The sequence below is a fragment of the Hemibagrus wyckioides genome, linkage group LG05 (assembly GCF_019097595.1).
Source record: "Hemibagrus wyckioides isolate EC202008001 linkage group LG05, SWU_Hwy_1.0, whole genome shotgun sequence".
Classification (NCBI taxonomy): domain Eukaryota; kingdom Metazoa; phylum Chordata; class Actinopteri; order Siluriformes; family Bagridae; genus Hemibagrus; species Hemibagrus wyckioides.
In genome coordinates, this window is record NC_080714.1 from 18,287,012 (window position 1) to 18,306,132 (window position 19,121).

Genomic DNA, 19,121 nt, shown 5'->3' on the forward strand with positions numbered 1-19,121 from the left:
TGGTAAAAAAGAATGATGAGTCTCGTCGGCTCAATGTACATGTGAGCAAACATTTTCTTTGTTAACTCTGAACAAAAGCAGATTGAGAAGCAAAATAGCCGACTGCCATCTCTGTGAAGACTCTGTGTGAGTCTTTGCATCTTAATGACCAAACTTTATCCTAACCTGCCAGCCATCCTTCAGTCCAAAGTGCAGCATCACTGCACCCACTGAGTGCAACACTTCCTATTTCTGGTGAGTGAAAAATGGTTCAATAAATTCAATCAAAAGTTGCTAATATTTTTTAACAAAAGTTGGTTGATGTGCTAACAAGCTGAATAACCTATCAGTATAACAAGTTTGAAATATACCCATACCCTCTTACAACCCCCATATGATACAGGTCTGGGAAGGGGGATCAACAAGCTGACTAAGAAGCAAGCAGAGGCTGCTGTTTTGAGAATGTGCCACTAACCCTTTTTCTTATAAAATTAATGAAAACTCATTAATGGAAGCTGTGATTCCTTTAAGCATAGTTAATTATCAAATATTATATATATTTATAGACACATAATGTTTATATATTTGATTTATTTTGCAATCTTTAATACACTAGAGATGAGGCGATATACCTCACCTCTAGTGAGTGGCCCAGATCTTTGTATATTTTTCTGCTTGTGGCCCTCAGTGAAAAAACTTGGACACCCCTGCATTAGATGTAGTGTTCCGAGTACCCAGGGTGATGGCTTTTTCTCTTCGGACCTTCCAGATTCATACTGATACCCTACTTATAGCTGGAATCTTGTCACTTAAAGCTGCTCACTGCTACTGGGAATAGCTTTGCATGGACATCTTGGAGACTCATGTGACTGTGTGGATAGAACCACTTGAATGCTATGGTGCCAGCTTTGAACTGCTGTTGTGATGGTTGGTTTTGCGCTCAGATCTCAATCACTGAACATTTGATGGCTTCAGTAGGAAGGAATTAGTGTTAAATCTGTAATGAACTACGGTGATTTATAAGCTGCTCAAAGCTCCTGGTTAGGTACTTGACTATACAGTATGAACCTGTAGAAAGAACAGTATTTATAATCACACTCTCCAGTGTGACTCTCAAAGTTTCTTCTCAGGGAGATTTACCTTGACACCATTACCTCAGGTTTGCTCATCAGAGATAAAAAAATTAATTGAATTTTAAACTTTGTAATTTCTGTTCAAAATTTTTTAAATTTCTGCTGCCTTTGAGACAATGTCCATTATTATAAGCGCTGTACAAGTAAAATTTAATTAGTTAAGTAGTATACTTAATTGCTCATTGTATAAAGTGAACTGTAGTGTATACAAAGTGAACTATAGTTCAAAGCGTCACCTTAGTGTAGTGCTCCTTACAGTGATCCTTTACATTAAGCTTTACACCTAATACAACTCACACACCTATCATCATAAACCCAGAGAAAATCAAACACAAAATTAATAATATATGAAGGATCTAAAATAACACCTTACAGCCAGGGACGGTTTGATCCAAAGCTCAAGTAACTCTCTGTGTGGAGTTACATATGTCTGGGTTATCTGCTGGTTCTCCAGTTTCCGTGCACCAACCAAAAAACATGCATGTCAATGGATTTATGGTGCTAAATTGTCCTTAGCTCCCAGTGTAACCCCCTGAGATAGAACCACCACACTTTTAACCAGGATAAATGATTCATTTCTGATTTATTTGATGTTTTTAATGGTTGAATGGTTTTAAATACATCCTTTATAAATTGAGGCTGTATAAAATGTTATAAACATTTTTCTGTTAAAACTATTTACATTTTTATTTTTACATACACACACACACATTATATATATATATATATATATATATATATATATATATATATATATATATATATATATATACACATACATATATACACTATATTGCCAAAAGTATTCGCTCACCCATCCAAATAAACAGAATCAGGTGTTCCAATCACTTCCATGGCCACAGGTGTATAAAATCAAGCACCTAGGAATGCAGACTGTTTTTACAAACATTTGTGAAAGAATGGGTCGCTCTCAGGAGCTCAGTGAATTCCAGCGTGGAACTGTGATAGGATGCCACCTGTGCAACAAATCCAGTCGTGAAATTTCCTCACTCCTAAATATTCCACAGTCAACTGTCAGCTGTATTATAAGAACGTGGAAGTGTTTGGGAACGACAGCAACTCAGCCACGAAGTGGTAGGCCACGTAAACTGACGGAGCGGGGTCAGCGGATGCTGAGGCACATAGTGCGAAGAGGTCGCCAACTTTCTGCAGAGTCAATCGCTACAGACCTCCAAACTTCATGTGGCCTTCAGATTAGCTCAAGAACAGTGCGCAGAGAGCTTCATGGAATGGGTTTCCATGGCCAAGCAGCTGCATCCAAGCCATACATCACCAAGTGCAATGCAAAGCGTCGGATGCAGTGGTGTAAAGCACGCCGCCACTGGACTCTAGAGCAGTGGAGACGCGTTCTCTGGAGTGACGAATCGCGCTTCTCCATCTGGCAATCTGATGGACGAGTCTGGGTTTGGCGGTTGCCAGGAGAACGGTACTTGTCTGACTGCATTGTGCCAAGTGTAAAGTTTGGTGGAGGGGGGATTATGGTGTGGGGTTGTTTTTCAGGAGCTGGGCTTGGCCCCTTAGCTCCAGTGAAAGGAACTCTGAATGCTTCAGCATACCAAGACATTTTGGACAATTCCATGCTCCCAACTTTGTGGGAACAGTTTGGAGCTGGCCCCTTCCTCTTCCAACATGACTGTGCACCAGTGCACAAAGCAAGTTTCATAAAGACATGGATGACAGAGTCTGGTGTGGATGAACTTGACTGGCCTGCACAGAGTCCTGACCTCAACCCGATAGAACACCTTTGGGATGAATTAGAGCGGAGACTGAGAGCCAGGCCTTCTCGTCCAACATGAGCGTGTGACCTCACAAATGCGCTTCTGGAAGAATGGTCAAAAATTCCCATAAACACACTCCTAAACCTTGTGGACAGCCTTCCCAGAAGAGTTGAAGCTGTTATAGCTGCAAAGGGTGGACCGAAGTCATATTGAACCCTATGGATTAGGAATGGGATGTCACTTAAGTTCATATGAGAGTCAAGTCAGGTGAGCGAATACTTTTGGCAATATAGTGTGTATATGTATATATATATATATATATATATATATTTTTTTTTTTTTTTTGTGTTTGTGTGTGTGTGTATGTGTCTGTTGAGGCCTTTGGTTCCAGCAGGAATCTGCAAAATAAAACAAACAGATTAAAACAGACTGATAGAAAACAGTGTATTCTTATTTCACACATTTTTATGCAATTATCTTTTCTTAGTATAATTACATAATCATGTTAAACTGTGCTACAGAACTCAATACTGATTCAATACAATCACATAATCTAGACTGTTACAGCATGCCATAGCTCGTATTTCATATGTTTAGTGTATCCTCGCTGTCTAACCTAGAGATTGCCCTAAACTCTCTCCGTGAACCACTCGTGGTTGATGATGTCCTTGATAGATGGCCTCAAATCAGGTTCGAGCTCCAGGCACCACAGCACCAGATCAACGAAATCTGTGTGTGCAGTGATGAGACAGAAGTTCAGCCATTTTGTTTTTTTGTGAGATTTACAGCTGCATCATAAAGGTATAAATGTGATGGACTCACCTCGAGACACATAAGGAGAGAATTCCAGGTGTCCATCTTCAATGTCGGTCTCGGATTTAAAGGGATAGTCTCCGCAGACCAGATTGAACAACAGAATTCCCAGACCCCAGATGGTAGCAGGAATGCCCATATACTTGTTGGAAATCACCCACTCCGGAGGAGAGAATGCAGGCGTGCCTGAGTGTGAAAAGAAAAAGCAAAGTTAGCATTGTTAAACACGAAAAAAAAAAAAAGTCAATCTACGTCCTCTGCTGCATTCCCTTCGATTCTATTGCATCTCTATTTCCAAATTACCTGCATACTTTCTGTATGGGACATCCAACAGCAATTCTCCACAGCCGAAGTCAATCAGTTTGACTTCCAGAGTGTCTGTATTGATGAGCAGATTCTGGGATTTGATGTCACGGTGTAGCACTCTACGGTCACAGCAATGCTGAACCGCTCGAATCACCTGCCGCATGATGTCTCTTGTCTGATCTTCGGTCAGACAACCTCCCTGACTTTTAGCGAATTCATGGATGTCTACACAGGGGCTGGGTCTCTCCAGTACCAAGACAATGTGATCTGGCATTTCAAACCACTCCAGGAGCTCAATAATATTGCTACACTGAGGTGATTTAGACACAAGCTTCATCAGTGCCACCTCTGCATGCACCTTGCCCTTCACTCCAGGCTAAAATTAAAACAGACATGGCCATCATGGGTTTGGTGTGAATGCATCTAAACTATGATAAACAGATGGATTGATTTCCTTTATGTCAGTAGGAATAAGTAAACAGTCACATTATATTGGTCTGCATTCAGTTGCATCGTGAGCACAAAATACTAGAAAGTTCACTTACAATGTTCATGGGCTGGATGAAGTGATCTTTCTTCGTAAATTTGATGGCAACCTGTTCATACATACAAAACATAATTAGTTATCAACATTTCTTTCCACAGCCATTTGCATTACATATAAACACAGACAGATTCAAATAAACCCCATTCTTATCAACATTTGGAAGAGGAATTAACTCTCAGGAAGCTACACAACAGAAACTAACCATGTTCAGTGCTAACCAGCAGCTTCTATAGAGTGCAGTTTGTTTTATGAGGGGGAGGGAGAACACTTACTTCTTTCCCATCTTCGTTACGAGTGGCCGCGTAGACAGACCCGAAGCCTCCCTTCCCGAGCAACTTTCCCATGGTGTACCGAGAAGCAAGGGCAGCTGTTAAACAGACAATAATTTTTTTAATTGAAATTGAATTAAGAAAGGAAGCGTGTCATGCTCAGTGACCTCTCCTGAGAGTAAAGAATGAGACTTGTATTGTTAACAGCTATTAAACTGTATTATATTATGTTTCTGAGAACAGAAAAGTACTGTCAATATGAGTACCTAATAAAAGTATAACAAGTCTTTATCTCCTAAAATCTGTTTTCTCCCTATGGAGGATTCTAACATACCTTCTAGGTCCACATCAGTATCCGCAAAAGCAGGCATCTTGTCGTTAACAGAGTAACTTCCTTCACTCGAGTCACTCGAGTTACTTCCTTCACTCGAGTTACTTCTGTCACTCGAGTCACTCGAGTTACTTCCGTCACTCTTTGCATTTTCTGAGTCCTGAAATTCAGAGGTGGTAGATGTTGCGTGCTGCTCTGGGACAGCATTAGTGTTTGCATCCCCGACTTTGAGTCTGTGCAGCTGCATAACCTCTTGCATCCACTCAGGTACTTCTCCATTTCCTCGCAAATTGATAAACCGCTACAAATGAGGAAAGTTACATTAGTCATGAAGACTGTACACTATTTTGCATTTAAAACCTGGAAACCATTTAACAATCATTAATAATATTATTTACCGAAATGAGCCGTTCAGTGAAGCTCTTTTTGAAGCTGTTGGGGAAGGTGATGACTGCCCTGGCGATGACCTCATAGTATTGAAGAGCTTCATCAGGAAAGTCAGCGAAGACTAAACGGTTGGCATGACACAACTTGTACATCTAAGGAAGACAGAGTCATTCATCCTTAGTATTCAATGTTTAAACTTGACCGGTCAGTACCCATGAAACTGAAAAGAAGAGGAATTCCAACCTGGAAGTTTGGCTGTGCCAGGCCTGAGGTCAGCGACAGCACGTATTCGTAAACCTCTGTTCTCTCAATGGCTGCTGTCAGGACTGTCATACCAAATGGCAGACTGGTGCAAATAGAAAAATGTGTCAGTAGCAATCAGGAAAAACACAAAACACCTCTCGCCACTCTCTCTCTCTCTCTCTCTCTCTCTCTTTCTCACACACACACACACACACACATATACAAGCAAATACCTGTCGCATCCGATTAGGTCAAACTGACTCCGTGTCCCCAGCTCCACTTTTGCCGCCACGTAGCAGATGTGCGCAGCGTATGTCAGTTTCCTGCTGGCTGTAGGCGAAAGATCAAACATGCATATGAGAAAACAGTTAAAGAAATGATTACAGCATTTTCAGAAATATGAGGTTACTGTGGTGTTTATCAATACCGAGATCATCTCCCATCTTAATAACAGCTTCTCTGTGATCATCGGCTGGGGCAGAGGAGCACAAGAGCTGTGCCAGAGGAAGACACCATTTGCTCAGGGTCTTGAATTCATGGAGCTGCAGCAGAAAATTTCGAGTTAGTCAGAATGTTTGCAAAAACAATGCACAATCATGTACAGACAGATGCTGATCCTGTTGTGTGATATACTGACATTTGATGTCTTCTTCCTCAGTAAGCTGTAGCTCTTGAAGAGAGTTGTAGCGATCTGAGCCATTATCACTTTCTGCAAAAGAAATATCATGATGTTCCACATATTGATCTTTCATGAAAAAATATTTGCTTACAAAATCAAATACCATACGTACAATAACTATAACTATCACACTTACTCCATTGTTGTGGCAGAACAAGTCCATCATCTGCCAATATAAGTAAGCCTCCTTGTTGTCAGCTTGGTCAGCATGCTGGAGACACTTGTTTGCCTGGCACTGGATGTACTGATACAGATCCTTTTTGTCCATCGCATTGCTGCAACACATGTTGGAACAGTGGGATTACTGCATGAGGATTACCCAGCACACATCTGAAATGCCTTTCGATATGATTTAAAATATTCCTGCTTATAACCTGTGAGTGTACAATGAGAAAGAGGGTTTCACCTCATAAGAGGGCCAGGAAAAGCTGCATCCATAGAATCTTCCCAGACGCCATCATCAGGTGCAGGCACGAAGCTGGGCGTATCTGGAGTTAAAAGCTCAGTTAGGGCTACATGACTACATGAATGTTATTCATTTTACAGTATTTTGTACAGTTCTTGTATTAACGGTTTCCAAAACTACATATTTCGAGATAGACTTAACTTAAACGATTACTTTTATGTGTGTGTGTGTGTGTGTGTCCTACCTGCAAAGAATCCATTTAAAGCACGGATATCTGCTTTCTCTTTGAAATTGTGGTTCAATACATCCACCATTTTCAAAAATGTTCTGTAAAACTGTGGAAAATGAACAGTTAGCAATATATGTGGACATTCTGGCTCATTTTCACAGCTCTCAAACAAAAACAAAACAGTTCAGAAAACAGAAAAGATAAACAATACCGGCTTTCACCACTAGAGGTCATTATGACCGCGATATTAATCAGTTTTTACACAATTAGGATTCATCGGCTAGTAAATTTCCCTCATTAGCCGTCTACAAAGAGTCGGTGTGATGTGCTCGACTGTTTCAAACCATTTGTTTTTGTATTTCGTGACAACCGCAGTCGTTTATTAATGTTATATATCATTTAAAATCGGATCTATGTTTTTAATATTCACTCACCTATCGGGTGAAAAAGAAGTTTAGGTTTGTGTTTGTAGTAGTTTGTAATGAGGTTGTTGTCCAAATCCTCCTAACGCGATACCAGCTCTGAAATAACACGGTCCAGTAACTGTTACTATGGCAGCGCTTTATAGCGTCACGGCTGATTCTGCTACGTAAAATTGTCCGATACGTATTGCTTTTTTTTTTTTTTTTTTTTTTTTTGGAGGGGGGGAGTGGGGGGTAAATACAAACACAGAACAGCAGAGAACTTAACAATTATAACATATAAGAGTACACACAGACAACATCAGCAATGGGGCACATAAATAAATAAATAAATAAATAAATAAATAAATAAATAAAAAAAAAAAATTAAAGACCTATGTCATAACACTCACGGAGCCGTAGCATTTCTAAAGCCTTGCTATTTTTTGAAAATTCTATGCTTTCCAAATATCTTACAGTGTCATTTTTGAACGCCATAAAGAGTGGTTTATTATTAGTAACTTTACATTTATGAATATAGATTTGAGCAAATATAAAGATAACATTTATTATAAAATATTTGTCACTCCCCTCCTTCTTGTAATTAACCCCCCCCCCCACCAAATGTCTTTAAAAGAAAAGCAGAAATCATTGTGAACCAAGCACATCAAACCAAAACCCTTCAGTATAAGTACATGTCCAGAATTAATGCACAATTGTCTCAGGACAGGAATTACAGAAAGAGCGGTTGGTGTCAATGCTCCTTTTAAACCTTATAGAAAAGATAAGATTTAACTGGGCAGTGTTTATAAAGCAATTCCAAAGAGATTTCTCTTGCTTTATTAGTTCAAATATATTTGGAAGGTAGAGTCCAAACTTTTTTTCCAAGGCAAGATATGAATGATACCATCCCAGTAAGACTTAACATGAGGAATGGTTACAGTATGTTGTTGAAATAGAGTTCTAACTTTCTTATTGTTGTAGCGACTGACTGGAAAACATATCTTTCCTACATTAGTTTGTCTGGGATCAAACAACATCTGAAACAACAGGCTCTGAGAAAGTAAATCTTTTTAACAGCATAACCACACCGGAAGGAACCGCATCAAGAACAATGGAGAATTCCCTTGGACATACAGGAATTGAATAAGCTGAGAGAAATTCTGTATAATTATAAAATTGACCATTAGGTTTCATCAACTGACCGACTAATATGAGATTGTTGTTCAAGCAGTTTTCCAAGAAAATAGATTTGTTGTCAAAAGTAATGTTCCTGTTGTTCCAGATGTAGTATGTGTGTGTGGGGTGAAATTATGTTTGAAGATGAGAGACGATGAAGATGTTTTATTAATTTTCACTTTACAACAGGTAAACAAAAACAATGCAAACAAACAAACAAAAAAATAAAATAATAATTTCAGCTCACACAAAAAGCAAAGGTTACATGTGCATATACACATACAGCTGGGAATTCAGCAAGTCGGGGGAAATAAAATATTGAAGTACTGACAATGAGTAAAGATTATAGTACAACTGGCAAAACCAGCTATGACACCCTTAGATAAATCCTCTTGTCAGGATGGAAGCAATATCAAGGTCAACATATGTCAGAAAAGGTTCCCAAATTTTATGAAACACTCCACTCTTATCATGTACAGTACAAGTCAGATAATCTAGTGACACGTATTCAAGAATAGTTCGATGCCTCATCCTAACAGTGGGAGCTTTATCTGAGATCCATTGTAAAAGTGTACATTTTTTAGCACTGAAAATAAGAAAATTAAAAAGCCTAATTTTGTACTTATCAAGACCTACAGGAGGAGACATTCCCAGTAGGTAGGATGCTGGATCTGGAACCACAGAAACATCCAAAATCTTATTCAGTTCTTCAGAAACCCCCCACCAGAACCTCTGTATCTTGTTACAGAACCACAAATAATGAGTAAGACTGCCTATTTCTATCTTGCATTTAGGACAGAAAGGAGAGAACTCAGCCCTAAATCTACTGCGCTGGGAAGGAGAAATGTGAGCTCTGTGAAGAATCTTGAGCTGAATAGATCTTAGTTTATTACATATACTCAGACTCTTTGCATTTTTCCAAACAATATTCCAGTCTTCATCTGCTACTTGAATATTAAGTTCCCTTTCCCAAATTGTTTTAAGAAAATAAGTGGATGTGCCAACATACTCCGATAACACACTATAAAATGAACGTATAGATTTAGTTGAGTGCATCTCAAAAAGCTGCTTCTCAGTTTCTGAGGAAGTTGCATTAGAAAGAAGTGTTGTATCCTTTTGAATATAATTTCTTATTTGTAAATAGCGGAAGAAATCCCGCCCATCAAGGTTGTATTTTTGGGAAGTCTGACTAGAAGACATGAGTATTATTATCAAAAAGATATTTTAGTTTAGAAAGCCCCTTATTCCTTCAAGTCACCTAACAGACTGCCAAGCCTTCACAGAGTTTAAAGTAATAGGACTTGTACAAAAAAAATGCATCCATAAGGCTTAGTGAGTAAGATGGGGACTCTGCTTTGTACAGTTTTAAAAAAGTTAACAAATGTACTGTTAATTATTGTAGCATCAGAAGAAGGATGTCCTTGATCATCCTTAATTAAAGATATTGTTTGAGAATCTGCTTTTTTCTTAGTAAGATAAGGTATTTACCTGGCTTATCACCATGTTCATAGAGCCTTTGCTTAGCAAACCTAACTTTCCTCTCCGCAGACCTTACATGCAAGGACTCTAAAGCAGAGCGTAAAGCGGTAATTTCTTTTAATTTAGCTGGCCTCGGATTCTGTACATAATCCCCCTCTGCCCGCCTAAGTTTTGTATCTAGAATATACTTCTACTCTGTTTGCCTCCGCCTCTTACTAGACATACAGTTGTGCTCATAAGTTTACATACCCTGGCAGAATTTATGATTTCTTGGCCATTTTTCACAGAATATAAATAACACAAAAACTTTTCTTTCACTCATGGTTAGTGTTTGGCTGAAGCCATTTATTATCAGTCAATTGTGTTTACTCTTTTTAAATCATAATGACAACAGAAACTACCCAAACGACCCTGATCAAAAGTTTACATACCCCAGTTCTTAATACCATGTATTGCCCTCTTTAACATCAATGACAGCATGAAGTCTTTTGTGGTAGTTGTGGATGAGGCTCTTTATCTTCTCAGATGGTAAAGCTGCCCATTCTTCTTGGCAAAAAGCCTCCAGTTCCTGTAAATTCTTGGGCTGTCTTGCATGAACTGCACGTTTGAGATCTCCCCAGAGTGGCTCAATGATGTTGAGGTCAGGAGACTGAGATGGCCACTCCAGAACCTTCACTTTATTCTGCTGTAGCCAATGACAGGTCGACTTGGCCTTGTGTTTTGGATCATTGTCACGTTGGAATGTCCAAGTACGTCCCATGCGCAGCGTCCGGGCTGATGAGTGTAAATTTTCCTCCAGTATTTTTTGATAACATACTGCATTCATCTTGCCATCAATTTTGACCAAATTTCCTGTGCCTTTGTAGCTCACACATCCCCAAAACATCAGCGATCCACCTCCGTGTTTCACAGTAGGAATGGTGTACCTTTCATCATAGGCCTTGTTTCAAAATTCAAGATTCAAGATTCAAGAAGCTTTATTGTCATTTCAACCACATATAGCTGACGCAGTACATAGTGAAATGAAACAACGTTTCTCCAGGACCTGGTGCTACATAAACATACAACAACAAAGAGTTCAACACAAAACAACACCACAGAGCTAGGTAAAGCTAGGTGCAAACAGAGCATAGACAAGACAGTGCAAAAGACAATAAATACAAGAAAGACAACACAAAAAGAACACAGGACACTTAGCGCCGAAAAAGAAAGAAAAGAACATGTGTAATGGAATGTAAGTGAAATAAAGTAAGATAAAATGAAATGATGTAAAAAAAATATTGTGCAAAAATATTGTGCAAAAGTACAACAGCAGTGGTTGAGGTAGTGCAAATAGAAATAAATATAAATATAACTATAGCAGCGGATGACAGGTAGAGGTAGTGCAATAAGTAATGAACAATATAAATTGTGTGTGCATGTGTGTGTGTCTGTTGTTGACTCCTCTCCAAATGTAGCATTTATGGTTGTGGCCAAAAAGTTCAGTTTTGGTCTCATCACTCCAAATGACTTTGTGCCAGAAGGTTTGAGGCTTGTCTCTGTGCTGTTTGGCGTATTGTAAGCGGGATACTTTGTGGCATTTGCGTAGTAATGGCTTTCTTCTGGCAACTCGACCATGCAGCCCATCTTTCTCCAAGTGCCTCCTTATTGTGCATCTTGAAACAGCCACACCACATGTTTTCAGAGAGCCCTGTATTTCACCTGAAGTTATTTGTGGGTTTTTTTTTTTTTGTGGGCAGTTGTGGCTGAAATTTTAGTTGGGCTACCTGACCGTGGTTTGGTTTCAACAGAACCCCTCATTTTCCACTTCTTTATTAGAGTTTGAACACTGCTGATTGGCATTCTCAAATCCTTGGATATCCTTTTTACATCCCTTTCCTATTTTATACAGTTCAACTACCTTTTCCCGCAGATCCTTTGACAATTCTTTTGCTTTCCCCATGACTCCAGTTTCTGAATCCAGAAACGTCAGTGCAGCACTGGATGAAAGATGCAAGGGTCTATCAGGAGTCCAGAAACTCATTGACCTTTTATACACACACACTAATTACAAGCAAACAGATCACAGGTGAGGATGATTACCTTTAATAGCCATTCAAACCCGTTTGTGTCAACTTGTGTGCATGTCATATCAGGCCAAAATCACCAGGGTATGTAAACTTTTGATCAGGGTCATTTGGGTAGTTTCTGTTGTCATTATGATTTAAAAAGAGTAAACACAGTTGTTTGACAATAAGTGGCTTCAGCCAACCACTAACCATGAGTGAAAGAAAAGTTTTTGTGTTATCATTCATATTCTCTGAAAAATAGCCAAGAAATCATAAATTCTGCCAGGGTATGTAAACTTATGAGCACAACTGTATAAGAAATGACAAGACCCCTTGAGAAAGCCTTAATCGTTTCCCATAGCAGAGATTTATCCTCCGTAGAGGGAGAATTGATAGCAAAAAATGATCGGAATTCTGACACGAAGTAAGAACAAAATTTGCTATCCTTAAGAATATAAGGGTTAAATCTCCAGTACCTAGTTTGATTAAAAGGGCTCTGTAACTTTAAATAAAAGAAGACAGGGGCATGATCCGATATTATAATATTTCCAATGGCACTGTGATCTATAAATTGTAATACCCCCTTAGGAACAAAAAAATAGTCTATTCTTGTGTAGCAACAATGTCGTTTAGAGTAGAAAGTAAATTCTTTATCAGCAGAATGCTGTGGTCGCCAGACATCCACAAAACCCAAATCCTCACATAAAGAATTAATGAATGTAGCCTGAAATGAGGGAGCCAAACCCGAAGGAAGTTTGTCCATAAGTGGGTTCATCTGACAATTAAAATCTCCTCCCACAACAGAACCAGTAACCTTGCACTCCAACAACTTGACAAATGCACTTGTTAAAAAATCACATTGATGGCCAGGGGGAAAATATACATTCATAATGGCAATTTCTTCCCCTTGCAACATACCCTTCACAATCACATAACGTCCACTTTTAGCTTTAATACAATTTAACAACCTGAAAGGTAAAGACTTTTTTAACAAAATGGCCACTCCTCGGCTCCTCGATGTAAATGAAGAGAAAAAAACATGACTGAAGCCCAACTGTTGCAACTTCAGATGTTCGTTATCATCAAGATGTGTTTCTTGTAGGAGGGCTATATCAACATTCTCCTTTTTAAGGAATGTGAGAATTGACTTCCTCTTCACAGGTGTGTGTATCCCATTAATGTTCCAGGAACAAATCTTAAGCATACTAGCTGCAGTGTTGGGCAGTAGCGTCGCTAAAAGTAGTGACACTACTAGTTTAACTACATTTCTCAGTAGTGTTGTGGTAGCGTCGTTGTTTTCTGAATCAAATAGCTTTTCAGTAGCGAAGCTCTTTTGTCGAACAAGTAGTGCACTAGCGTCCACACAAGCTACATTTACCGATCCCGGATCGGCAAGTGATCCCACAGCCATTCATGGAGCTGTGTGGCCGACAAAAGTACTTCCGTATAATGGTGATTTCTTCTTCTTCATGTTTTACTGCGCTGCGGTTGGAATCCAGCTTTTTGGTGCATTACTGCCAGCTTTTGCTCCGGACAGTGACGTCACGAACCAATCACTGGTCTGACACATCAGAAATTCACTTGATGGAAAGATGGCAGAGGGAAAGGAATTGATCCCGACACACAAGGTGTTTATTGTGAAACCCCAAAACGTCCAGAAAACGTTAAATATCCAGAAACGATTCATATTTAATTTAGGTCATTATTTTAGTGATTTTTTTCACAAAAATTTTTTTTTTTCATAAGCCAACTAATGGTGTAGTTAAGCAATTTTGCAATAAAACACAGTAAAAAAAATCACAATATGCTGTATTAATATGAAGGAATCTTTCAGAATTTTTTTTAGGTGTTTTACCTGTATTTTGTTTTATATGAATTTTGCACTGCATTGCATTGTGTTTTACGGTTAATAGAAATATCTGTAAAATTACTGGATAATGCACTGGCAGAAAATTACCAGGACATTTTCCTTTTTGGAGCAGGATTTTATTCTGTGCTTTTGTTAGAGCTGAGTTGAGTTAAATTTACAGTTTGTCCTGCAAATGTGCCCAAGTGCATACACTCTCAACACATGGTTTTATTATTATTATTATGTGGATCGCATTTTTTTGTTTGTTAGTTTTTGTTGGCATATTTGGTACAATTTTTTTCGACTATTTGGTTAGTTAAGTACAGTAAACAGCAGTTAAGTATAGTAAACAATTGAACTAAACAATTATGCCTTCTGTTTCATTTACAGTTTTATTGATAGCATTCACTTGGAATGAATTTGGTTCAATATAAAAATAAAATTTAAAAAAATAGCTTAGATGTAGTAAGCTACTTTTGCCATGTTGCTTAGCTTGCTACATTTACCAGGGGTGTAGCTTCAGTGTAGTGAAGCTTCATTTAACATAGAGTAACGGATAGCTTAGCTCACTACATTTTCCAAGTAGCTTGCCCAACACTGACTAGCTGACATGTTTTATAAGAAAAGAAAAAAAAGCCCGACCAAAAATGTTTCCCATAGCGAAAATACAGACCCATGTTAACATTAAAGGTGAGCTGAAAGGTGCACAACAAAAAGAAAACAGGGAACACATAACTATAATACAATAAACAATGCAAACTCTACTCAAACTCGAATCAGTCATTACTCCGAAATGGTTCAAATAACACAATTCAGTGTAAAGGGGATCCTGAACGACAAAACAACGTTAATTAACATGTAGCGCTGACAGACCTGCGGACCTTAAACGCACACAGCGCGTCCATACGACAGAGGGCCTGATATAAAACAAAGCGAATCGGAAACGGAAAAAAAGAAACCTGACGACAAATGTGCACACATACCTGGGTCATTGTCATTGCAAGCATGACAATAAAAGGGGGCTAAATGCGTGGGAACAAAGTCATCATCAAACAGATGGGGATATTCCTTCCTGTGATGACAAGAATTTGTCCACTTCAGATGGATCCCGGAACACGTTGGTAGTTCCCTGGTATGTGACAGAGAGGCAGGATAAAGCTGTGCATAAGTGGCACCGTCCGCCCTCAGACGCTTCTTGGCCTCGTCAAATTGCTTGCGTTTACGCAAAACCGCAGCAGAGAAATCCTGGAAAATCTTCACTTTAGAGTTTCCGAACATCAGAGCCTGCTCTCCATTACCCATCTCTCTCGCTGCTGTGATGACCCGTTCCTTGTCCACGTAGTTATGAAATCTTACCAGGACTGCCCTTGGATATGGGGACGCTGTCTTAACATCTCTGCCTGGAACGCGATGGGCTCTTTCAATCTTTAAACGGCCGGATTTCGTCTGAATGCCTACAGAGTTCGGCAGCCAGGATTAAAAAAATGAACACGGCGATCACCTTCTACATTCTCGGGAAGTCCAACAATATGTACATTCTTTCTTCTCCCTCTGTTTTCTAAATCATCCAAATGATCTGTTAACTCTCGGACTCGTCTCTCTAGCGTCTCCAATTTACCTACGACCGGTGCAGCAGCATCTTCCACCGCGGAGATTCGGTTCTCAGTTTCGGTGATTCGTTTTTCATGGTCATCAAATTTTCCGTTCTGTTGTTGCAAGTGTTGTGACAGTGGACTCAATTTGTCATCGATCAACTTTGAAATGTTTTCCATGATTTCTGTAATAATCTGCCGTAAGCCCGGTTCGGAAACACTGGTATTAGCATCCGAGCTAACATTAGCATTATCCCCACCCTGACAGTTGTGCTCTATATCTGATTTGCTCGAGTTTTTAGTGTTCCTCTGAGGCATGTTGACCAACTGCTTCACAAAGTAGGAGTCTAAACTCATAGCAGACTGTGCAGCAAGTGTGGGGCTATAATAACAGAGCCTGTAATGTTTCTAATACATAAGGAAAAGAGTACCCCCTCTATGTTTTATTTATTTCATTTTATGTAGTTCATCTTCAAAGTTATATGTTCAAACCTCAGTATGGGTTTAATGTACAAAATCTGGTTGGTGCAAATGCATCAAACTGCTTCATCGGTTGTGATCCATGCACAAGAAGTTGTTATTTTAGCAACCTAACTATAGACGGCTCTATCAGAAGAAATGTGCAAGCGAGGATGAGAAACAGTAGAATAAGTTAGTAAAAAAATGAGTGTATGTATGACGAGTTTCGTGGATGCTACAAGCAAGTGCTTCTGTGATGCACGCAGGAAAAAGTGAAAAAGATTAAACGAACCCATTCAGTTACGCACGCCTGGAACTTAATTTATTGGCACGCAACAAACTTGGAGGCACCGCTGGGATTTATAAGAAGTGCGAGGCGAAGGGACCGAAGGGAGTTCGGAGCGAGCCAGCGTGAGAGCGGAGATTCACGACCGAGTAAGCGGGCATACCGGCGCGGGATGGATCTGGAAGCCCTAGCTGAACACGTTACGGAAAGATTGCGGCTGCTGCGGCTCGATCAAGTGAAAGAGGTATGTGATTGTAACAAAATCCCTACCGGGAATGTCCCTACTAAGCGCGCACTTATCAAGAGATGTACCGAGTCTATTGACGCTGTAATTGACAACGTGGAAGAAGAAGTAGCAAAGCGCTATATGTGTTCACTACTGTCTTTAATGGAGGCGCAGGTTGAGAGAGAGAAAGAGGAAAATGGCGGCGGCCATAAAAACTTGACCGATCTTCCTCAGGCAGAAAACGATGTAGCGAATGAATTGGATTTAAATCAAAGTTATTCCAAAGTGCATGCTAGAAATACAATACTGGAGAAAATAAAGAGAAATGAGGGTGAAGCAGGACGAAATTAGATCCATTGAACAGCAAGCAACTATTGGTCTCGCCCCTGAAGTCACTGTGAGGAGGGATTTCAAAATCTGCGGCCAGATTGGTGAGAGTGGACAAAAAGACAAACCGTCGTTCACCAATTTGATGCTACAGGTGGATAGAGGATTAAGAAAGGGCCATGGTGAAGGAGAAATTATTGAAGCAGTAATGAGAGCCATCAGCCCAGGATTAAGCCTACGCAATATGCTAGAAATCAAGAGAGATCTCACTCTGTCACAGCTGAAAATTATACTGAAGGGACATTTCAAGGAGGACAGTTCTACTGACCTGTACTACAAATTGGTGAACATCACACAAAATGCCAATGAGTCTCCACAAGCCTTCCTATTCAGAGCCATCGAATTGAAAGAGAAGCTGCTGTGCACGTGTGAAGAAGGCGGTGAATATTTTAGTGTAGAGCACATCCAGAAGAAGTTCCTACGCTCTGTGGGTACAGGTTTGATCAGTGATCATATTAAATTTCAATTGAGGCCGTACCTGGATGATTCAAAGATCTCTGATGAAATGCTGATAAACAAAATGAATGAAGCAGCTGGTGATGAGACAGAGAGACTAAATAAACAAAAGAAGAACACAGGGAGTAAAGTGGCAAAAGTACACCAGCTGTGTTCAGAAATGGCGGCCCATTCGGGCAGACAAGATGAAATGATGGCTAAAGTGTCAGTTCATGAACAGTCAAGTGACATCGTCCGGCGTAAATGCTGAGAGGCACCGGCAGTGGAAGGGCGGAGAGAACCAGAGCTATATGAGATGGTTAGACTCCTAAGGGAGGAGGTTGCCGAACTTAGGAAGAGTCAAAACAACCGTTCAGAGTGTATGATCAAGGAAAGAGCCAGCTACCGGAAAGGATGTAGAGCTTGTCAGGAGAAAGGCGAGGTGGACCAATGTCAGCACTGCTTCAGATGTGGAGTCGTAGGTCATGCTGCCCGGGGCTGTAGAGCACCAAAGAATCTAGTAGAGGGGAGGAGCGATGTAAAGATATCTGTTCATTCTGTGAGACCAGAAAGCTCAACCTCCTTTGTGAGTTACAACGATCCACAAGAGAAAACCCAAGAGCTCCTGCAGCAAAGGATTAAACAATTGGAAGCAGAACTTGAGCAAAGAGGAAAAACGGAGCATGCTAGAGTGGCCACCTACGCCAATCACATTCCGTTGCAGCGTCAAGCAAAATTGGATAAACTCATTGGCCCAAGATGTATAGTAGACTGCTTCTTCGAAGGTGTTCCTGTGCAGGTGCTCTGGGACACTGGATCTCAGGTGACTATCATCAATGACGAGTGGAAGAACACCTGCTTTCCCCACCTACAAACGCGCAGCCTAAGTGAACTGTTGGATGAAGGTGAAACCCTCATTGGCCGAGCAGCAAACCAAACTGATATCCCCTTCTCTGGATGGGTGGAGCTGAAACTCCAACTAGGGACTAAAAGAGGGGCTGATGTAGAACTCCTGGTGCCAGTGCTTGTCTCACATGAGCAAGGTGTGGGGAAGCCTCCAATCATTGGCTACAATGTTATACAGCAGCTGGTGACAAAGGGAATGGAGCAGCACCCTGAGGTGGTCCCAGAAATGGTAAAAGAAGCTTTTTCGTTTGACCAAAAAAAAACTGCTGCACTTATCCAAGTGATGCAGAAGGGGGATCAAGCTGAAAGAGAGGGAATAGTAAAGGTTTGTCGGATTACTACGGTAGTGCCAGCAGGACAGACGAAAATGGTAAAGTGTAACGTGAGGGCTGGTCCGCTCGTTGCAAAACAGGAAGTCCTGTTTGAACCAGAAGATATCCCACAGTGGCCTGAAGGACTGAATGTAGCTAGGTTGGTAGTTAGCCTTCAGCGGGGGAGCTTAACAAAAATACAGATCCCTGTTACCAACACCAGCAATGTGGACATAATGCTCGCTCCCCGCACAATTCTCGGATGTGTACAGCACGTCAGAGTCATCTATCCAGCAGACACCCAACCTGCTATTATAACATCAGACAGGAATTCCAGTAATGGTGGTGTGGTGGCAGGAGGAGTGGCCATGGAAAGTAGCGGTGTGACAAGTGTACACAGCATTGACAACACAGGCCATGATGCTAACAAAAAGCTGTGGGACCCACCAGTGCCACTCGATCATCTTACACCAGAGCAGCAGAGGGAAGTCCAGCAATTGCT